The following is a 24516-nucleotide window of genomic DNA, read 5'->3' on the forward strand; positions in this document are numbered from 1 at the left end:
TGATAAGTGGCATTTTATATCACTTAGAACGTCTTAAAATGGCTTAAATTGGTGTCTTGAAATCAAGTATTTTGTGTATTTGATGCGTTTTTCTAGTGTTTATGCATTTCAGGGTATTAGTTGCATTTCGGAGGAGGAATCGTCAAGAATAAGCCTTGGCATGTGTTCACCATTGCGAGAGGAAAAGAACGGGCAGATTACGGCGAAGAAACGGAGCAAACCTGGAAATTTTCCAGTAGGTTCCTGCGCGCCAGCGCAGCTATGCTGAGCGGCCACGCAGCAGCCTTGCGCGCCCGCGCAGAAATGCTGAGCGGCCGCGCAGGGTCGGGGAAAATAATATATTATTTTAGACTTCTACTTCTGTTTGGATTCCAACTTCTATGTAATCTGAGTTTTATGGGACTATTATATAAGTAGATTTGAGACGTTTTTCACAAGGTATTAAGAGGGGATTATGTTTTAGATTGTGTTTTGCAAGAAGCGAAAGAGATAAGGAAGAAGACTGATTTAGCACACAGCAACGAAGAGGAAGCATATATTCTTGTGATTCTTGTTTCGTTGTAACGTTGGATGCTAGTTTTCTTGCTTTGACTTATTTACTCTTGTGACGTACTCTGTTTTAATATAATTAGTTTAGTTGTTATTTTCTTGTGTTCGTTTATCATGATTTCATATGAACCCATGATGGCGATAAGTTCTATTATGGGCTAATCGTGATCATGGGGTTGCAATGGATTTATTATGGAATTCTTTAGTTAATTGTTTAATACTTTAGTGTGTGATGATTGCATGATATCTAGTATTGGTTGTATGTATTCGTCTTATGTGCGTCGCGAACATATAAGATAGGGTGTTAATCTCTTGTGAAGCGACAGTGGATCTTGAGGTTTAGAACTTGCCATGCTAGCATAGGTTCATGTACGTAGTGCATGATTAGTGGGTAACTCTAACAGTTTTATTTGCCCTATATAATCAAAAGGAGTAACTTGTGCTTAAATCGTTGTGTTGTCAATTTCTGTAGACATATAGGAACTCAACATAATTGATGACTATTCAATTTCTATCTTAATTGTGGAAGTTTGGTAGAATGGTATTAGTACAATGAAAGTTGGCTTTTATCAGTTTTGTGTTATTCGATTAATATCATCACTGTCACATGCTAAAAGTAATAACTATGGCTATAGAAGGAAGTAATAATGAAGTTGTGATCTCATGAGTGTTTTATTATTGATAAATTGCAGTGTTAGTTAAGTGGTTAATTAAGTAGTTAATTATAGTTAATATTTAATCAACAATTTTAAGTGTTATTATCTTAACATTGAGATGTAATCATACATTGGTGAGTGAGTTAAATTAGACAATAACTTAGTCTGAGTCTCTGAGGGAACGAACTAGAAAGTATTCTATATTACTTGCGAACGCGTATACTTGCGTGAATATTAGTGCGTGATTTCGCCCTAACAAGTTTTTGGCGCCGCTGCCGGAGACTCGGCGTATTTGTTTAGTTTATGTACTTACCATCATTGGTCATTAGGACTCAGTGATTAGGACGTAGTAGTTAATTACTCTTTTCGGTTGTGTTTCAGGTACTTTAGTGCGTTTATGCAAACTCGTTCTCGTGCTCGCAAGAGGACCTTAGATACAGCTGAGGAGAAAGACGAAGTTCTTGATACACCGGAGAAGTTAGATTTTGAGGATTCGGATTCAGGAACTGAGCAGAAAGAACCAGTAAATATGGGAGATCATATTGTTCAAGCTGATCCAGCTCTTATGGATTTTTCTCGGCCTAAAATTGATGACATTCAGTCAAGCATCCTTCATCCGGCTATTCAAGCTAACACCTTTGAAATCAAGCCGGACACTATTCAGATGGTGCAAAATTCTGTTTCTTTTGGAGGAGCGGCAACTGAAGACCCCAACATGCACATAAGGAATTTTGTCGAGATCTGCAGCACTTTTAAGTATAATGGCGTGACTGATGAGGCTATCAAGTTGAGGCTTTTCCCATTCTCACTGAGGGATAAGGCTAAAGACTGATTACATTCTGAACCAGCTGGGTCAATCACTACGTGGCAAGATCTTGCGCAAAAGTTTCTGGTGAAGTTTTATCCAATGGCAAAGACTGCTGCTATGAGGAGTGCTCTTACTCAGTTTGCGCAGCAACCTACAGAATCTATGTGCGAGGCTTGGGAACGCTACAAGGAAATGTTGAGAAAATGTCCACATCATGGAATGCCGGATTGGATGGTAATCACTGGTTTTTATAATGGTTTGGGAGCTCAATCTCGGCCCATGCTCGATGCAGCAGCGGGAGGCGCCTTATGGGCTAAAAGCTATACTGAGGCGTACAATCTGATTGAGACGATGGCTGCAAATGAGCATCAAAACCCAACTCAGAGGATGACATCAGGAAAGGTAGCAGGTATTCTGGAAGTTGATGCAGCCACCGCTATTGCAGCCCAGCTCCAAGCGCTATCAATGAAGGTTGATTCTTTGGCTACGTATGGAGTTAATCAAATAGCTATGGTTTGTGAGCTTTGTGCAGGTTCTTATGCTACGGATCAGTGTTCTCTTGTCAACGAATCTGTTCAGTATGTGAATAATTATCAGCGACAACAGCAGCCTGTGCCAGTGACCTATCATCCTAACAACAGAAATCATCCAAATTTCAGCTGGGGAAATAATCAGAATGCTATTCAGCCACCATATCAGCAAGGAGTGAGTAAACAGTTTAACCCACCTGGATTCCAGCAACCACAGCAGTATGCTACAAGACAATCATATCCTCAACAGGGAAGTGCAGCTGCACCTACTAGTGCTGATTTTGAGGAACTTAAGCTGTTGTGCAAGAGTCAGGCGGTTTCGATCAAGACCTTGGAAAATCAAATCGGTCAATTAGCCAATGCAGTGCTCAATCGTCAACCTGGTACTCTTCCCAGTGACACGGAAGTACCAGGCAGGAAGGAAGCTAAAGAGCAAGTCAAGGCTATTACCTTAAGGTCTGGAAAAGTAGCTGATGCTAAAAAGGCAAAAGAAGTCGAAGCTGAAGTTCGAGATGAAGAATCTAAGCAAAGGGAGAAAGCGGCGGAACCAAGGAAGACTACTGTTGAACACACTCTGCCTGAGGCTAATACAGGTGAGAAACAGCTCTATCCTCCACCACCTTTTCCTAAGAGATTGCAGCAACAAAAGCTGGATAGACAGTTTGGGAAGTTTCTGGAGGTGTTCAAGAAACTTCACATCAATATACCTTTCGCTGAGGCTCTGGAACAAATGCCTAGTTATGTGAAGTTTATGAAGACGATTCTTTCAAGGAAGGTGAAACTGGATGACCTTGAAACCGTTGCTCTCACGGAAGAATGCAGCGCGGTTCTGCAACAAAAGTTACCACCAAAACTGAAAGATCCAGGAAGCTTCACCATTCCTTGCACCATTGGCAATCTAACTTTTGACAAGTGCCTTTGTGATTTGGGAGCAAGCATTAATCTGATGTCGTTGTCAATCTTTAAAAAGCTGGACCTACCTGATCCAAAACCCACATACATGTCGCTACAATTGGCGGACCGTTCCATTACTTACCCAAGGGGCATAGTTGAGGATGTGCTCGTCAAGGTGGATAAGCTCTTCTTTCCTGCTGATTTTGTTATTCTGGATTTTGAGGAAGATAAAAAGATTCCCATAATCTTGGGGAGGCCTTTCCTGGCAACTGGCCGTACCTTGATAGATGTGCAAAAAGGAGAACTTACTATGCGGGTTCAAGATCAGGATGTGACCTTGAACGTATTCAAGGCAATGAAATTCCCTACAGAAGATGAGGAGTGCTTAAAAGTGGATGTGATTGATTCTGCGGTTACTTCGAAACTCGATCACATGCTAATGTCTGATGCATTGGAAAAGGCCTTAGTGGGGGAATTTGACAGTGATGATGAAGATAGCAACGAGCAATTACAATATCTGAACGCTTCTCCCTGGAAGCGAAAGCTAGATATACCATTTGAATCTCTTGGTACTTCTGACCTCAAGAACGCTGAAGGGAAGCTCAAACCATCAATAGAAGAAGCGCCTACCTTAGAGCTCAAACCATTACCTGAACACTTGAGGTACGCCTTTTTAGGTGATTCATCTACGTTACCTGTTATTATTTCAGCTGACCTTTCAGGTAGTGAGGAAGACAAGCTCTTAAGGATTTTGAGAGAATTCAAATCGGCTATAGGATGGACTATAGCAGACATTAAGGGGATAAGTCCCTCATATTGTATGCATAAAATTCTGTTAGAAGAAGGTAGTAAGCCAACTGTGGAACAGCAGTGAAGACTGAACCCAATCATGAAGGAGGTGGTGAAGAAAGAAATTCTGAAATGGCTAGATGCAGGCATCATTTATCCTATTTCTGACAGCTCGTGGGTGAGCCCTGTACAATGTGTTCCTAAGAAGGGAGGTATCACTGTGGTCGCAAATGAAAAGAATGAGCTCATCCCTACTCGAACAGTTACAGGATGGAGAGTATGCATGGATTATAGAAAATTGAACAAAGCCACAAGAAAGGATCACTTCCCTCTCCCTTTTATTGATCAAATGCTTGACAGATTGGCGGGACATGAGTATTTTTGTCTTCTGGATGGGTATTCCGGGTATAATCAGATTCGTATTGCACCAGAGGATCAGGAAAAGACTACCTTCACTTGTCTATTTGGCACATTTGCTTTTCGTAGAGTTTCGTTTGGGTTATGTGGCGCCCCGGCCACCTTTCAGAGATGTATGATGGCTATATTCTCTGACATGATTGGAAATAACGTCGAAGTGTTCATGGATGACTTCTCCGTCTTTGGACACTCATATGATGAATGCTTGAATAATCTGCGCGCCGTACTCAAAAGATGCGTGGAAACTAATTTGGTACTTAATTGGGAGAAATGTCATTTTATGGTGCGTGAAGGCATTATCCTTGGGCATAAGGTCTCTAGCAAAGGTCTGGAGGTGGACAAGGCCAAGGTGGGAGTCATTGAAAATCTTCCCCCACCTAATTCAGTGAAAGGAATCCGTAGTTTTCTCGGTCATGCGGGTTTTTATCGACGATTCATCAAGGACTTTTCAAAGATATCTAAGCCGTTGTGCAATTTACTTGAGAAAGATGTGCCTTTCAAATTTGATGATGAATGTTTGGCAGCATTCGAGACTCTCAAGGAGAGTTTGATCACAGCACCAGTTATTACAGCACCAGATTGGACAGAACCGTTTGAGATGATGTGTGACGCGAGTGACTATGCGGTAGGTGCAGTTCTGGGACAGCGCAAGAAAAATCTCTTCCATGTGGTCTACTATACGAGTAAAACTTTAAATGGGGCCCAATTGAACTACACCACTACTGAGAAGGAGCTTTTGGCTATAGTCTTTGGCTTTGAGAAATTTCGATCTTATCTGCTTGGTACGAAAGTGACAGTATTCACTGATCATGCAGCTATTCGCTATCTGGTTTCTAAGAAGGATTCGAAGCCGAGACTCATTCGTTGGGTACTTTTACTTCAGGAATTTGAGTTAGAGATCAAAGATAGAAAAGGTACCGAGAATCAAGTAGCTGACCATCTCTCTAGGTTGGAGAATCCCGATTCTACTTCACAAGATAGGACGTTAATCAATGAATCTTTTCCGGATGAGCAGTTGTTTGCAATTCAGGAGGAAGATCCATGGTTTGCAGATATTGTAAACTATTTTGTCAGCAATATAATGCCTCCCAATTTGACATCCGCGCAAAAGAAGAAGTTTCTGCATGAGGTGAAGTGGTATATGTGGGATGAACCATATTTGTTTAGACAGGGAGCTGACCAGATCATCAGGAGATGTATCCCGTTCTGTGAGACGGAGGGGATATTACGAGACTGCCATTCCACGGTTTATGGTGGACACTATGGAGGTGAGAAAACGGCAGCTCGTATTCTGCAAGCAGGTTTTTTCTGGCCCACCTTGTTCAAGGATGCTCATTAGTTTGTTTTAAGGTGTGATCGTTGCCAAAGAGTGGGAAATTTGTCAAGAAAGGATGAGATGCCATTAAATGTGATGCTTGAAGTCGAGGTCTTTGATGTATGGGGAATCGATTTCATGGGGCCTTTTATCTCGTCTTGCAATAATCAGTACATTTTGCTGGCAGTCGATTATGTCTCAAAATGGGTCGAAGTTAAAGCTTTACCAACAAATGATGCAAAGGCAGTGCTAAATTTTCTTCATAAGCAAATTTTCACAAGGTTTGGAACACCTCGGGTAATCATAAGTAATGAAGGATCGCATTTTTGCAACCGTAAGTTCACTTCTATGATGCAGCGTTATAATGTGAATCATCGAGTAGCTACTGCCTATCATCCGCAAACAAATGGTCAAGCGGAAGTGTCTAACAGAGAGATAAAGCGCATTCTAGAGAAGGTCGTTTGTCCATCAAGGAAGGATTGGTCTTTAAAGCTCGATGAAGCTGTTTGGGCTTACAGAACAACATACAAAACTCCACTTGGGATGTCACCGTTTCAGTTGGTGTACGGTAAGGGATGTCATCTACCGGCGGAGCTTGAGCATAAGGCCTACTGGGCATTGAAGAAATTGAACCTGGATTTAGATGCAGCTGGTAAGAAAAGAATGCTTCAGCTTAATGAACTTGATAAATTTCGACTTCAAGCGTACGAGAATAACAAAATGTATAAGGAAAAGGTGAAAAGGTGGCACGATAGGAAGCTACATCCTAAGTTATTTGTGCCAGGGCAACAAGTTCTGTTATTCAACTCTCGGCTCCGACTTTTTCCTGGGAAGTTGAAATCAAGGTGGTCTGGACCTTTTATTATCAAAAATGTGTTTCCACATGGAGCGGTGGAAATTTTTGAGAATGATTCGGACCAAGCATTCAAGGTTAACGGTCAGCGGTTGAAGCACTACTATGGGGACATGGCAAACCGAGAGGTGGTTAGTGCCATTTTGTTGACTACGTGAGAAAGGAACGGAACGTCAAGCTAATGCCGAAAAAGAAGCGCTGCGTGGGAGGCAACCCATGAATTGTTGTTACAGGAACCCTTAGAAGTTAATAACCTATCCAAAAACACAAAAAAATCAGAAAACAGGGGCTGAAAAAAATTTTTTCCAGAGACCCTCTGCGCGACCGCGCAGCTATGCTGAGCGGCCGCGCAGCTTGCTGCGCGCCCGCGCAGAAATGCTGAGCGGCCGCGCAGGGGTCGAGTTCCAGAAATTTTTTTACAGTTCAGAAAAAAAAAAAAAAAACAAAAACACAAAAACCCATTACAGCCCATAAACCCTCGAATTCTTTTCCCATTACCCCATGATTTTATCCCTCAACCCCACTCCTAATCTAATTTAACCTACTCCACACCCTATATATACATACACCTATCCTACATATCTCCCACAACTTCCTACACTTAAACCCTCTCATAAACATCAAAAATCAGTTCTTACACACTTTTATTCACAAATCAATGGCACCCAAGAGAGCACTCACTATTGACAGCAGCAGCACAGTTCCTACTGCTGATTCATCAAGGGGTACTGCTGCGAGGCCTCGGTTAACTGACAGATCCGCGGAGGAGGAGTATACTAGGCTGTTGGGGAAGCCGATTCTGAAGGAAAGGGGGTTTTTACCATCAGGGAGGGATGGTGAGTTGTTGCCCATGATTGCAGAGAAGGGGTGGATAGCTTTTTGTGAGTCACCCGAAGCAGTACCGATGAGTGTTGTTCGCGAGTTCTACGCGAACGCGAAGGCTGAAAAGAATGGGTTTTCTGTAGTTCGGGGGCTGACGGTTGATTATCATCCTGCGGCGATTCGCCGAGTGATTGGACAACGAGAGAGGAAGCCCGAGGAGGAGAACTGGAATGAAAAGACTGCTGAGGATTTTGACTTGGATTTGATTTGTGCGACTCTCTGTCGACCGGGCACAGTTTGGAACCGCAGTCTAGCCAATAATGAGTATCGTCACTTTCCGGCGATCGCCATGAACAGGTATGCCCGTGCATGGAACGCATTTATATGTGCTAATATCTTGCCTTCTTCACATGCACACGAGGTCACAGTTGAGAGAGCACAGTTGTTGTGGGGAATTCTGAATGAGGAATACTATGTGGACCTTGGTGAGTTTATCTACCAAGGAATTCTGAAGTTTTTGAGGGGAGCAAAGTATATGAACATACCTTATGCATCCACGGTTACAAAGCTATGTCGTGCAGTAGGAGTGAACTGGCCGGCTCATGAGCAGTTGCAGTTGCCAGCAGCTCCTATAGATTCTGGCACTCTGAATGGGATGCAGGAGTGGACCGGTGGTGAGCCTGAGGAGCATGGGCTGGGTTATCGTCTTCCAGGAGGGCGTCCAGCACGAGGTGCTACTATGGCCAGGCCAGGGCGTGGTGAGGCTAGTTCTTCGAGAGCTCAGGAGGGTGTTGGGATGGGTGATGCCCAGTATAGGAGGCTTTCATGGCGGATGGATGCCATGTATGAGACGCAGAGCAGGTTTGCTCAGGAGCTCACCCTTGCGTTAGGGACTGCTTTTTGAGGCCTTGGAGCTGATATCCAGTGGCCAGTTTTTGGTGAGGACTCTGCATACCCGCCGCCTGATACTCCACCCACTGAGGGTGATGATGATGATGACTCCGAGTAGGTATACCCTGTGTTCCTTTCTACTACCTTCACTGGGGACAGTGAAGATTTTAAGTTTGGGGGTGGTAGTTAAGGAATATTTTGTGTGTGTCATATAGTTGCATATTCATGATAGTTAGTTCATATAGTTGCATAATTTTTGCCATATAGTTTTTTTTAGCTTTATTTGTTGTCATATCATATAGCTCATGCATATACCATGATCCCTTTTGCAATGATTTATCGACTGAATTGTGATATTGATGCGAGTGTAGTGATAGCATTAAAGTGATATTAAGTTGTGTAGGTTGATATACATGCTAGAAGCACTTGTATTGTCACTAAGTCTTAGAGAATGCTGAAGGACTAGATTGTTGTTATGATCTGATTATTTTCGAGGATAATCTATTTATTATGCTTAGAATTTGGTAATAGGTTCTTAGTGGTAAAGGCATGAAAAAAAGAAAAAAAAATGGAGTAAAAATGGAATTTGTTGCTAGTTGTGGCTAGGCGTCAAATGGCTAGTAGCCGGCTCGCATGTTATGCGAGTAGTCTAGGGTTGAGCAAGATGGAGCGAAACGCACTTGCTCAGAAAAAAAAAAAAAAAAAATTTGCGTAATTGATCAAGAGTGGGCTCTTTGGTATTCGAGTTATTAAGTTCTTAGGGGACTTTGTGCCTAGTGACCTAAGGCTTTTAGAGTCTGGGATCCGCTAACCTAACGCTCGTTACATGGATACCATTGTATAAGTCTTTTGTGGACCTCACTCACTGCACGGTCAAATAAGCATTTGCGTTGTAAATAAAAAGCACGATTCCGTAGTAAGCTCTAAAGTTCTTGTAGTGTTGTATATCACTTTGTGCCTAGAATTTTTATTCTTTGTATAATCGTAGGATTGCCTTGAGGAAAGTCTAGTCATAGTAATTGGTCTAGTTCCGAAGCATATCTGTTAAGCATTTGCACACACCACGTTTCTGGCGGTATGTCCGTTTGCATGAGTTTCTTGATCTTTAGTGTCTAACTGCATTCGTTGAGATGTGACAATTTGATTGGTTAATTGTAGTAAGGGGGATCGTTGCATTTTCATATAGATTGCATTCATGCATATTTTTATTTGTTTTTGAGTCTGTGACGCTTGAGGACAAGCATCGATTTAAGTTTGGGGGTGTGATAAGTGGCATTTTATATCACTTAGAACGTCTTAAAATGGCTTAAATTGGTGTCTTGAAATCAAGTATTTTGTGTATTTGATGCGTTTTTCTAGTGTTTATGCATTTCAGGGTATTAGTTGCATTTCGGAGGAGGAATCATCAAGAATAAGCCTTGGCATGTGTTTACCATTGCGAGAGGAAAAGAACGGGCAGATTACGGCGAAGAAATGGAGCAAACCTGGAAATTTTCCAGTAGGGTCCTGCGCGCCCGCGCAGCTATGCTGAGCGGCCGCGCAGCAGCCTTGCGCGCCCGCGCAGAAATGCTGAGCGGCCGCGCAGGGTCGGGGAAAATAATATATTATTTTAGACTTCTACTTCTGTTTGGCTTCCAACTTCTATGTAATCTGAGTTTTATGGGACTATTATATAAGTAGATTTGAGACGTTTTTCACAAGGTATTAAGAGGGGATTATGTTTTAGATTGTGTTTTGCAAGAAGCGAAGGAGATAAGGAAGAAGACCAATTTAGCACACAACAACGAAGAGGAAGCATATATTCTTGTGATTCTTGTTTCGTTGTAACGTTGGATGCTAGTTTTCTTGCTTTGACTTATTTACTCTTGTGACGTACTCTGTTTTAATATAATTAGTTTAGTTGTTATTTTCTTGTGTTCGTTTATCATGATTTCATATGAACCCATGATGGCGATAAGTTCTATTATGGGCTAATCGTGATCATGGGGTTACAATGGATTTATTATGGAATTTTTTAGTTAATTGTTTAATACTTTAGTGTGTGATGATTGCATGATATCTAGTATTGGTTGTGTGTATTCGTCTTATGTGCGTCGCGAACATATAAGATAGGGTGTTAATCTCTTTTGAAGCGACAGTGGATCTGGAGGTTTAGAACTTGCCATGCTAGCATAGGTTCATGTACGTAGTGCATGATTAGTGGGTAACTCTAACAGTTTTATTTGCCCTATGTAATCAAAAGGAGTAACTTGTGCTTAAATCGTTGTGTTGTCAATTTCTGTAGACATATAGGAACTCAACATAATTGATGACTATTCAATTTCTATCTTAATTGTGGAAGTTTGGTAGAATGGTATTAGTACAATGAAAGTTGGCTTTTATCAGTTTTGTGTTATTCGATTAATATCATCACTGTCACATGCTAAAAGTAATAACTATGGCTATAGAAGGAAGTAATAATGAAGTTGTGATCTCATGAGTGTTTTATTATTGATAAATTACAGTGTTAGTTAAGTGGTTAATTAAGTAGTTAATTATAGTTAATATTTAATCAACAATTTTAAGTGTTGTTATCTTAACATTGAGAAGTAATCATACATTGGTGAGTGAGTTAAATTAGACAATAACTTAGTCTGAGTCTCTGAGGGAACGAACTAGAAAGTATTCTATATTACTTGCGAACGCGTATACTTGCGTGAATATTAGTGTGTGATTTCGCCCTAACAATTTTGTAGTAGGATTACCGAGAACCAGGGAAAATCATGATGCTATTTGGGTTATTATTGACAGATTGATGAAGTCATCGCATTTTCTTCCAATTAATGAGAGATTCTCATTGGATAAATTGGTTCAACTATATTTGAAGGAAATTGTGGTTCGGCATGGAGTTCCAGTATCCATAGTTTCAGACAGAGATCCTCGATTTAATTCAAGATTTTGGAGAAGTTTTCAAGATTGTCTCGGAACGAAGCTGAACATGAGTACCGTGTATCATCCATAGACAGATGGTCAAAGTGAAAGGACGATTCAAACTATTGAAGATATGCTAAGGGTATGTGCTCTAGATTTTGAGGGAAGTTGGGACAAACATTTGCCATTGGTTAAATTCTTCTACAACAACAGTTATCATGCCAGTATTGGAATGAAAGATTTTGGTTCCAGAATTTATCCAGCAGACAAAAGAGAAAATAGAACTCATTCGGAAACGATTAGTGGCAGCTCAAGATCGTCAACGCAAATATGTTGATCCTACCAGAAATAATATGGAATTTGAAGTTGGTGAAGCAGTGCTATTGAAAGTTTCACCTTGGAAAGGTTTATCAAGATTCGGGAAGAAAGGAAAGCTGAGTCCGCGTTATGTTGGCCCTTTTGAGATTTTGAAGCGTGTGGGAAAGGTTGCTTACGAGTTAGCGTTACCACCTCACATGCAGCATATTCACAACGTGTTCCATGTGTCAATGTTAAAGCGTTATTTTCTTGATTCGAACCATGTGATAGAATATGAGCCAATCGAGATTCAGCCAGATTTATCTTTTATAGAGCAACCAGTGCATATATTAGATATGAAAGAAAGAGTGTTTAGAAAAGGCTGAATGAACAGTTTTATTTTAGATAAAATACTTCCACATGCTAGAATGACTTGAAATTTGGTATGGATCATTTAAATGGTATTTTCTAAGTATGGTAAAAAATTTGTAGCATTCAGAGAATTTTTATCCGGGCACAAAAATCGAGGCAGTTGGTCCCACAATTTACCATGTTTGACCTAGCTACCATTGACCAAGGTTGACCAAAACTTGCAGGACATCATTTTATATTATTTAAGTAATTATCTTATTTTTTTATGGTATTTATTTAGGGTTTTTAAGGTGATCATAATTAATGGTGTTTAATCCTTAATTAAAGTGATTAAATAATGATTAAAAGAAAAAAGGAAAATATATATTTATTCAAATATATCAGCGGGGTTTTTGAACCCATAAAGTTGTTTGTCTCAAATGTCAAGTTGCAAAAAAACACACTTTTCTTTCCATGTCATCAATCCAAGTGACATACACCATCCACTATCCATTTTCCTCAAATCTCCACCATTCAATTCACCCAACTTCTCCTATATATAAACCCCCACCCAACCCATTTTCTTCAAGATAAAGAGCCACAAGCATTTCTGGGATTTTTTCAAGAAGTGCTTCTCTTCATCTCTTTCAAATTCTATACAAACACTTCTTCTCAAAAACCTTCTCTCTCTTCCATATACTTTCATATATACAAGGTTTTTGAAACCCAAGCTTAGCTTCACCCAACCAAGCTTTATCCCACCAAGTGAGCTCATCCACTAGCACTTCCCAGCCTCCCGAAGGACTGCCCAAGTTTGACCAAAGTGCCAAAATCCGGCCGAACCTCCGGCAAACTTTTCCGACCGTTCTTCAAAAGTGGTAACTTTTAGCTTCTTATTTGAGTTCTTTTTATTTGAGCTTTGTACTTAACTTCTCTACTTCATCTTAAGCTCTAATACAAGATCTCTTATAAAGAAAGTTATCAAGGGAAAAAAGAACTAAGATTCGAACTCAGAATTCGAATAAATACTTGATCTTCAGAAAATCATTTCATCAAGAAGATCTATAAAGATAAGTACTTACTCTCCAAGAGTGAGATTTAAATTTGACACAAGTTCACGAGTTAGCCAATTATTTTCACACTCTTTAACTAGATCTTGGCTAACAAATATCCGTGCACATAAAATAATTACGAAGCATAGTTTAATCCCTTCTAACATCTTTAGTGTTCCGGGGGATTATAACTCAATCTATAAACTCTTCGTAATTTGTCAAATATCAAAACATATTAAGTTCAAGAGTAATCCAATTATTTTCACGCTTTTTAATTGGATCTTGGATAACAAAGTTTGTGCACATAAAATATTACGAAGTATAGTTTAATCCCTTCTAACATCTTTAGTGTTCCGGGGGATTATAACTCGATCTATAAACACTTCGTAATCATCCGTTATTTAAAGATGAATCAAATCCACGAGTTAGCCAATTAATTTTACGCTCTTTAATTGGATCTTGGCTAACACATATTGTGTATATAAACAATTACGAGACATATCGTATAAGCCCCTTCTAACATCTTTCAGTGTTCTATGGGGTTCTTATTCGATATATATAAACAACTCAAAATTATTTGTCTAAACTTCAAAAGCACGATCTTACACCAATTACTTGCACTTCTCTTATTTGGATCTTGGCTAAGACTCATAAATCTTATACAAGTGCTTGAAGTTAAAAATATACTTTGACTACATAATCGTCAAAACATAAGTATACTAAAATCCTTAAGCCTACGAGCTTAAAGGATAAGTTACAATTCTGAGATTGTAACTAAAGTATTCTTCGATTTATAAATATGTAATCGAAAGAAGAAGAAAAATACTAAAGAAGTCATAAGCTATAAGTGCTTTATATAAAAGACTTCTCATATTACTCCACAACTTCATTTAATCTATAAATGAGTAATTATAAAAATACTTGGACTACCATTTATTATCTTAAGTCAAGTATTCTTATTTAGTTTTAATATTATTATTTGAATATTATACTATTTGTGGGCTAGTACAATAACATACTAGTTCAAACCATTTTTTCTATACTTGGCTTGTTTCGTGGATTGTCTTATTAGTTTTGTAGTGAGGTGAAGTGATGTGAGGTGATTCTCGTTCTAAGACCCAAGTTCTAGACGTACTAACGGGGAGTTAGTAGTCTTTGTACCGTGAGGAAGAGGAAAGACCCAAGACCGGATCACTAAGATCCAAGACCGACAAAAGCTAAGGAAGACAAGTCCACACAAAGGTTCTATTATAACTTTGAAGAAATAGCGGGGAGTTATTGTCTAAGATAAATTGTGTAGGTTTTACATTTATTTTGAGTTGGTGACCCTTGTATTACGCACCAAAACAAATACTTGCAAGGGTGTAAAGGCTTCTCCGCCTACTAAAGGAGCGAGTTTATTATAAGGGAAAATCCCGAGTTCGGGAGAGGAGCTCGGGGACTGGAGTAGGGGTAAGCAAATCTATTAGAGGTTACTCCATCGCGAACCAGGATAAAATCACCGTGTGGTATTTTCTTTCCTTGCACTTTATTTTCCGCACATATAAACTGCATAACCACTCGATAAAGTTTTAAAAAGGGATAAATTATTTTAAAACGCCATAACAATTTTTAAATTGGTAATTAAGCTATTCAACCCCCCTTCTAGCTTAAAATAGCCCTCTTACGGGACCTTACACTAGGTTTGCAAGCTATTCTACTTAATTTAGACTTTAGGTTTACTATTACTAGCCTTTAGGTTATCATTTCCTATCTAGCTAGGTTACTATTTGGTTACTTGACCATGGTTAGTTTCTTACTCTAGTTAGCTTGTATAGTTAGCTTGGTTTGATACGTTTATTTATTCGTTTACGCGTTCGTTCGGTCGCTTATTTGTTTTCGTAATAAATTCTCGTAAACGGTTCGTGGTGTAAATCCTTTCTTATATGTTCTTTATATTTTGAAGTATCGTACTTGGATTTGAATTTGTAGGATTTTAACTTTATAATTAAATTGTGATTCTCGTAATCATTGATGGTTCATAGATACGGTCATTTTTCAAAGTTCGTTTTCTTCGAAATCTAATAGCGTTTACATACACTCATTTGGTACGTATAATCACGATATCAACTCGGAATCTTAAATTAAAAACTCGTATATGGTGTGGTCGTAAATTTTTTTATTAAACTGCAAGGTTACTATTCATAAAGGTCTTTTACCGATGTCAAAAATTTGGGTTCTTACAATCTTCCCCCTTAAAAGGATTTTGTCCCGAAATCAGTTTAGAAATAGGCAGGGATACGATTCTCACATGACCACCTCGAGTTCTCACGTTGACTTCGCAGTATTGGATCTCTTCATAAAATTTCCACTCGTACGTTAAATATATTTTCGGGTACTCGTTCTTGTAGACCCATGACCTCTACACATTACTCCACATACGCTAAGTCTGGCTGCAAGTTCATTAGCTCATTTGCAATCATATATTTGGCGTTGACGGTTAAATTTCCTAACCTTGATTCGTGGTACTCGTTATAAACTTGGTGACTGTTTGATGATGGTGCTAATTTATAAGCCAACTATCTTAGTCCTTTAAAGATTTCAATTGGTCAAATAAACCTTGGATTCAACATTTCTTTCCCTTTCGAATCTTATCACTCCCTCCCCGGGAGGCACTTTCAATAATACTTGGTCTGTTACTTCGTACTTTCTGTCTTTATAGTTCTGGTCCACATATCTCTATTGTTCATCCTGGGCTGCCACTAGCCGGGTTCCGATAAGTTCTAGAAATTTCTTTGGTATGTCAACTCATCTATGGTCTAAGTCTCCTCCGCTTACCAACTTCTTTCCAACATAAGGGAGAACGATTCTTTCTTCCGTACAAGGCTTTGTAGCCATTCCAATGCCCACATGATAATTCGTTATTATCGGTAATTCGATTAACGTCAACTGGTCACTTCATCTTCCTTAAAAATCTATAATATGGACTATTAGCGCATCTCCTAGCATTTGGAATGGTCCTTCAACTTATTCGTTTCCCCTCCATCACTCTTACCAGTGCTAGAGCTTCCTTAATGTTTGCTCATTTCGGCGCACCATCTCTAAAGATTATTTTATGTTAGAAGTTCATGTTGCATTTCTTCATGCTTGTTTCCTGTTACACGTTTAGCGTAATATTTTAAGAAATTTTTCCCGTAGTATCGTAAGGCACGTCGGGTCCTGTTGTGCCGCACTGGGATAACGCACGGCCGCGTTGTATCAGGATTTTTAGAATCCTGATTTATTTAGAAGACTTATTCTTTGGACTCCTGAGCAGATGGGCTACTATTTAAAGACAATAAAAAGAAGATGGCGAGAAGACCTAGGAGCACAAATACAACGAAGGAGAAGAAAAGCTTGTTTTACTTGTGATTCTTTGATTGAGTTGTAACCTTGGATGCTAGTTTTCTTATTTGTTGAACCTATTACTCTTGATTACGTACTTTGTTTATTATTCAGTTTATAAAGACTTAGTTTATTATACCATGCTTTCATCGAAACCCACGGTGATGATGAGTTTGGTTATGAACTAATCATTATCGTGGGGTTCTAATGGATTTACTTATGGATTTCAATAGTTAATTTATTTTGATATCTTAGTGTGTGGTGATTGTATGATTTCCTAGTATTGGTTGTGCTTATTCATCTTATGGCGAACTTATAAGATAGCGTGTTAAGCTCCATTGAAGTGAAAGTGAATTTAGAGGTTTAGAACTTGCCATGCTAGCATAGGTTCATGTATTTATTATGCATGATTCGTAGGTAATTTTAACCATCTTACTTGCCTATGTAATCACGATAGATAACTTGCGCATTAAACCTTTATGTTGTCAAATTCTATAGACATATAGGGTCTCAACATAATTGGTATCTATTCAGCTTCTATCTCTGTTGTGGATGTCTGGTAGTAGGGTATTCGTACAACGAAAGTTGGCGTTTACTAGTTTCGTGTTGTCTGATTAATTGTCATCATCATTGTATACTAAGGTTAAGAATAATGACTTTGCATGAAGTAGTAATGAAGTTAGAATCCCATGTTTATCTCATATAAGTAATACAACCTCAATTCTCTTAGTTAATTGCATGTTAGTTAATATCTTAGTTAATAAACAATCTCAATTTGTTATCATCTTAGCATTGAATAATAACCATACCATTGTTGCATAAGTGCATAGATTGAAGTTAACCTAAACCAGTCTCTGTGGGAACGAACTAGAAAGAATTCTATATTACTTGCAAACACGTATACTTGCATGAATATTAGCGCGTGTTTTCGTCCTCACAGTGTTGAATGATCAAAAGAAGGTTAGTTATCCTTTCTTTAGGTATTTTAGAAGTATCTATAATTCACAGAATAAAGTATTATTTGAGTTGAATTCACTAATAGATAAAAGATTAAGTGAGGATGAAGTGGACTTTTTAGGAAGATATTTTGGTATGAAGGAGTTAGAATTGGATTTAAAGTCTTTCAGTAATCATAAAGCCCTTGTCTTTGATGATTTCAACATGAAATATATTAAGGAATTTTGGCCTTATTTGAAGGACAAAGTTCTGGAAGGGATCAATTTATTTGCCAATTCAGGGGTACTTCCTAAGGGTTTTAATTCCCCATTCATAGCTTTGGTTCCAAAAGTGAAAGTGCCTTCTAAGTTGAATAAGTTTAGACCAATAAGTCATATCAACAGTTCTGTAAAGATCCTGACTAAAATGTTGGCTACTAGACTCAGTTCAGTATATAACAAGTTGATTAGATTGAGCCAGTTTGGTTTTGTAAAAGGAAGGCAAGCAGCTGAAAGTATTTTTATAGTGAATGAGGTTTACCACTCAATAAAATCTACAAAGAGCAGAGGTCTGATTTTGAAATTAGACTTTGCAAAAGTTTTTGACACTGTGAATTGGAGTTTTTTTATACAAAACAATGGAGTTTATGGGGCTATGGAGAAGATGGGTCCAATGGATGAAAGGCCTTTTTAAGACAATTAGACTGTCTATTTTAGTGAATGGTTCCCCTAGCTCATTTAAAATGTCAAATGGTGTGAGGCAAGGTGGCCCCTTATCACCCATGCTTTTCAATATTGCCGGAGAAGTTTTGAATAAGATGATTACCAAAGGTAGTGAAATTAGGTTAATTGAAGGTGTTCAATTGGGTAAGGAAGGTAAGTGTATCACACATCTGCAGTATGTTGATGACACTATAGTATTCTTGCAGGGAAAATGTTAGATCCATTTGGGGAATTAAGAGGGTTCCATAGTGTTTTCAGCTGCTCTCTGGTTTGAGAATAAATTTTCAAAAAAGTTCCATCCACTCTTGTCATGTTTCAGAGAAGGATATGATGTGTTTTGCAGGGCAGTTGGGTTGCAAAGTAGGTACTTGGCCTCTAGTCTATTTGGGGAGTTAAATTGGTATTAGTGCTGGAAAAGCTGTTTTCTAGAAGCCTCTTCTAGAGAAATTTAAAGGAAAATTAGCTAGTTGGAAGAGTGATAGTTTGAATCAATCTGGAAGATTGTCTTTAGTAAAATCAATCATGGATAACCTCCCATTCTATTAGTTTACTTTGCATAAAGTTCCAGTAGGGGTCTGTAATCAGTTAGAGAAAATTAGAAGGGATTTCTTTTGGGCAGATCAGTTAGGTTGGAAGAAATAAGTTGTAGAAAGATGTACCTTAAAGCATGGAGCTCTATATGCAAATCCAGAAAGGAGGGTGGTCTGGGGTTAACCACTCTTCATCACAGAAATTTGGTGTTGTTGTGTAAATGGTGGTATAAGTGGCAAGCAGATAGAAAGGTGGGATGGAATGTGTGAATTAGAGATAAGTATGGTTGTTATAAGGGTGAACGGTTAGAAATTTTGGTAAATCATAAAGATAGTTCATTGTTGGTGCAAGACATTTTAAAGGCAGTCTCTAGTTTTGGTGAGACAGGATATTTGAGCTCAAGAAGTTTAAAATGGGTTATTGTTGATGGAGATTCAGCATTATTTTGGAAGGATATATGATTTCAGGACATTCCATTTATGGATAAGTTCATGAGGCTGTATGTTATTTCCAAGTGAAAGTATAAAGAAGTAAGCATTTTCAAAACCCTTTAGGACTGTTATGATAGGAGTGGTGAAGTTTTTTGGACTAGAAAGTTAAGAAGCTAGGAACTAGATGAATTGAGAGACTTGAGTTTGATAGTTGACTCAACTCAGCTGGCTGTTGGGAAGGATAAGTTGGTATGGGTTCCAATCATGGAATCTTTTAACACCAAAATGGCTTATGATTTGTTAAGTGAGGAAGTTAATAGGCCTTGTAATGTTCATTGGGAGTTTATGTGGAAATGTAAGGTCCCTGAGATTATAAAATTATTTCTTTGGAAAGTGCAGTCAAGGATAGTGCCAACTAAATTTTGGTTAGCTAATAAAATATAGGATTTCAGTGATTGTAAGTTGTGTGCTTTGTGTGGTCTGGAACAGGAAGATCAAGTTCATCTGTTCTGGAAGTGCATGTTTTCTAAAAAGATTTGGTTCCTAGTATTAAGCCGGTGGGGGTTAGATGCCAGGGTATACATTGAAGACTTGGGTTCTATGTGGAAGTCCATGAATATTTTCCAACAGGTAAATCTCAAGGCAGTATGGTCTAGTATATTAATATCTACTCTTTGGACTATTTGGTTGCATAGGAATCTTTGTATTTTTGAGTCCAAAACTCCAGATTAAGCAAGTTCTTACATTGATTCAAAGTAGAGCTTTGGAGTGGGGTATTGCTAATGGTATTATCAGTAAAAAAAAGAGTTGTTTGGTGGACTCATATTCCAATAGGTGTGGTTACAGCAAGTGAAAAGGATTCATGGTGGGAATTGATTAATAAGAACAATGTTGATATTGTGGCATTCATATATGGCAGCATTAAAAATGATGATAAATGCAAGATTTTGGCTGGAATTGGAGGTGTGATTTAATCTGAAGCAGGGGAAGTATTACTGCAATTTACAGGTCCTGTAACTGTTTCTACTATTTATGATGTGGAATGCTATGCATTAAAAGTGTTATTTTCATTGTTGAAAGATAGCATCTGGGAAAAGAGTCACTTTCTTGTGTTCTCAGATAATTTGAAGATGGTTAAATAGTTGGATATAGATGTTATTCAGGTGAAGCTTTGGAATGAAATTCGGCTGGGGGTTCAGTTAAGGTATGTGAGTAGAAATTTGAATAGTTTGGCAGATGGGCATGCAAAAAGATGAGTGTTTTTAAAAAAAATTAGAGGTTATTAAATAATGATTTTGTGGTGCAATTTTAATTTTGGGTGTTTAGTGAAGTTTCTTAAATTAATAGATTTTATAGGCATAATTACTTGTGAATAGAGTTTTAATGATTTTTTAGGGGTTTGCTTGGGGAAACTGAAAAGCTTAAAATTTCCCTCTCGGAAGTGTAAACGTTTTCTTGGGGGAGTAGTTCTGGAGGCTGTAGAGTCATTATGGCAGCCTAGGGGATGCATCTGGAAGTATTATATAAAGGGGTTTTCAGCATTAAAATGAACATATTAAGCGTCTCAGTTCATATCAAAATTATACAGTTGAGGGGAGTGACTATTTTAGGATTTTTGTAATAATTCTTCATCTAAGTAGACTAAATGGAAGAGGAGAACGTCAATCTCGATGCTAGGTAGATAATTCCCAGTAAAAGAGTTGTGAAATGCAAAGTGCCCAGTTTCTTCTCACATGAAGCTTTTCCTAATGGACAACACTCAGGTATTGGGGCTGTTTTTAGAGACTCGGTGGGGGTCATTCTGCATATGACAAGGGGGTCTTTAGGGTTTGAATACTAGAGAGAGAACGAGTTTTATGCTCTATTGGAAGATCTTAAGAAGTCTTATATCAAGGGCTATAAGAAGCTTATCCTTGAGACTGATCATGTTGATGTTTAGTGGGAGTTATTTAATTCGACAATGATAGGAGGGAGACCAATGTATGAACATGTGATGTGGCAACTCAATCAGAGTAAGGCGGATAAAAACTATAAGTGTGAGTTGAGGCTGGTGGATAGAGAGGAAAATGAGTTAGCTGCTTATATTGCTGAGTATGGTGCAAATCACTAGAATAGAATGGTTATAGTGGAAGAGGATTTTGGTAGAATTGAGGAACTCTGGTACTTAGACATGGGCTTGGGAAGCATTGATCAGAGGTTTAGAGTAGTGAGGCAGAGTGAAACTGAGCCAGCAGTGTTGGAGGATGAGGTTTTTGATCCTCAGGAAGAGGAGCTGCCTCAGGATGCATAAGTGAATGGTGAACAAGTTCAAGGGTTAGTATTGGGTTTGCATGATGAGGAAGCTGATGCAGAGGGGGTTGCTGCTGGTGCTGATTTGGCTGAACTGGAGATTGTGGTTGGCTTTCCGATGGTTGGAGTCATGGAAGGAGCTAGTGGTGGTCCGGATTTGGCTGAGGAAATGGAGCTCTGATCTGGAGCAGCTGGGCTGCTTGGTTTCTGAAAGTTGGAGAGGGGATGCAGAAGGCTGTTGGGGTAGCCCAACAGTTGTTTAATTAGTATTATTATTATATTTAATTAAGTTTTAATGAATATTTTAGTGGCTTAATTTATGGTAAGTAAGTTTTTAGTGGATTTGGATGGCTGAAGTTGGTATGGTTTGTTTCTTAGCCCATTTTCAATTGGGTTTTGAATTTGAATTGGGCTTGTCCCTTAATATAATTTCCTTTCAAAAAAATATTATCTATTTTTATTGAATACGGTTTTATAATTGAAATCGAACCGACATTTTTAAAACCGATTCGATAAATCGGTTGCAGTTACAGTTGCGGTTTTTAATTTTAAAAACGGGAGACGTGGTTTCAAGATAAAATCGGAACTAAACTGAGGTGGCTGAAAGGGTGAAAGGGTCTTAGAGCATCTCCAATGGATGTCGACTTTGTCACATACTCAATAATATTATTTTTAATTATCTCTCTTTCGTATCAATTTTGACACTCTTTTTTAACAGAACATTTTAATAGCTGGCACACATAAATACCAACTTCACTAAAATTATAAAAAATATACAATGCAAATCAATTAAAAATATATTATTTTATTCATTATTAAGACCATAAATGAGGTTGACATAACAATTTATTTACCACTAAGATCACAACAAAGTTGACACCCCAAATTCCCCAAATTTACACTCATGTCACCTTACTTAACATCTCAATGACATATTAATAAATATAATGAAATGCTAATAAGTGTATTAACTAAAAATATAAGAATATAATTTTATAATTGACAAATATATGTATAAAATACTACGACATTCTCTCTTATTTTTAATGGAATAATGACTTGTAAACGTATGTATATGTGTTGACAACATCATTCAAAATTCAAAATTCACAAGAAAAGAACACACACCGTGAAATAGTTAATAGATGCAGAAGATTTTGTACCCCATAAAAGATTGTTCTCGAGCACTCCTAATACAAAGTTTAATTAATTACTGATTAAGTTTATATTCCCTCTCTCCCAATTTTGTTATCCATCAATCTAAACTCATTTTTAATTCAATCTTGTCGAATAATTGATAATTGCCATAATATAAAACTGGGATAATAATTTTTACCTTTTATTCATTATTTATTTACTAAATTTATCATACTGGACAATTATTTTGGGATGGAGAAAAATGATAATTATGGATAACAAAATCGGGATGGAGGGAGTATTTATTAGGTCATAATAATCTGAAGGAAAAATTTCTCATACTACCTGTTTTTGGGCTAAAAATATCTATAATATTCATTCGCAGGTATTATGGGTAAAAAACTAGGGTGTATTTATTGCTAGAGTTCGTGAGTTTCAAGACTCTATTTGACTGTTTTCGTGCTTCGTGACTTAATATGCCTTCACAAGATGCCTACGTACCTTGATGTGTGCTAAGGATCAAGTCAAAAATATAGTTCTGAATTGTGGGGTGAGGCCCCTTATATAGGCATAGGATGTCTTGAATTGGATTAGGGTTTGGAGACTTGCTGGACAAATCTCAGATTTAGAATAGACTTTGAAGTCCTAGAACTTAGGGATTTACCTCCTTATAGGATTGGGTGCCTTGAAGACTACTCTTTTGAGAGTTTGATTATGGTTCGAAGTTATTTTCTCAATCATAATTTAGGTTAATACAAGGCCTACGAATTTAATAATAAATCCTTGATTTGCGGGTTTTGAGCCTAATTAATGACATATTAATTGTTGGGCCTTAATAACTGGGTTCGTCTTTGGACCAATCAGGCATAATTAATGCACTTATTTATTAAATAGTTAGAATTATTTTTATTCTCTATCATTTGCCCCCAACTTCTAGGAAAACATATAAGATTTCGTAGAAGTTAAGTTTTGGTTTTGCCCTTGCAGGGTATCGTTTTTATCGTAAAGTGTGGAGCGACCTACACATTTACAATGATTTACCATTCTCGATGTAATAACCCCAAAATTTTGAACTTTTTGTAACCCTTATGAATAGTGTTTTTGCTGATTATGCTGAATAAGAAAACTTTTCATGCCACACTTTGTAGAGGTTCTTTTACTGTTATTCTGAGATCTTATTAGTACTCTATATGGTATATAAGTGTATGTAAAGATCGTCAGAATCCAAATTCGAACACTTTGATTTTTCCCGAAAATCCACCAGATACCGAAAGAATTGAGTATAAGGTAACAGGATAAAAATGATTTAAATTCAAGGATTATAAGAGAGGATCATAAAAGGAATATAATGTATTGAGAAAGGTTAAGGAAACCCAAGTAATAAGATCTCGGGTATGATCTCTCAAACGATAAACGAGAACGAAAGTTAAGCGAACCGTATAACAGATCAACGGTCATTAGCCAAGTAATTAGGAGTTAATCAAAGAGGTTAGTGATGATGATGTCACCACACCAACAAGAAGAGGACAAGTGTGGGAAGATGACATAGGAGGATGACATAAGCATGACCAAAAAGGGAAGGAAGTGTTGGTTGATTATAAACCACACAAATTTTACCATGGTTAAAAGGTTAATTAATTAAAACAAAAACAAAACAACCAAGCAAAACAAATCACAAATCACAAAACACAAGTTGACTTTCATTATTCAAGAAGAAGCTCTCGGCCTCTTTTCTTTTTCAAAGGAAAGAAAACTCAAATTCAAGTTCCAAGCTTTGTTAATTAGTGAGGTAATTATCCAAGGTTCCTTGTACATAGATATAGATATCCTATGAATCTAAGCTTCAAATTCCTTCACAATCTCTTCCTATAATTCATGGAAGAAGAGAGTGAATAGTGTTTTTCAAGAACTTGAAATTTTGATCTTGTGTTTTTGTTTAGATAAAGCTTTAGTAAGGATTTTCCAAGGTTGTT

The 24516-nt window shown here is 37.9% G+C and overlaps 1 non-coding gene across 1 annotated transcript; it reads right to left on the reverse strand.

The window, feature by feature from the left end:
• Positions 1-2127: 2127 nt before the first annotated feature.
• On the reverse strand, positions 2128-2234 carry LOC141669444 (small nucleolar RNA R71). The gene has a single exon (XR_012553729.1). It is a non-coding gene; the product is annotated as a small nucleolar RNA R71 (small nucleolar RNA).
• Between the last annotated feature and the right edge of the window lie 22282 nt (positions 2235-24516).

The sequence above is a fragment of the Apium graveolens genome, chromosome 6 (genome assembly GCF_009905375.1).
Source record: "Apium graveolens cultivar Ventura chromosome 6, ASM990537v1, whole genome shotgun sequence".
In the NCBI taxonomy this organism is placed as follows: Eukaryota; Viridiplantae; Streptophyta; class Magnoliopsida; order Apiales; family Apiaceae; genus Apium; species Apium graveolens.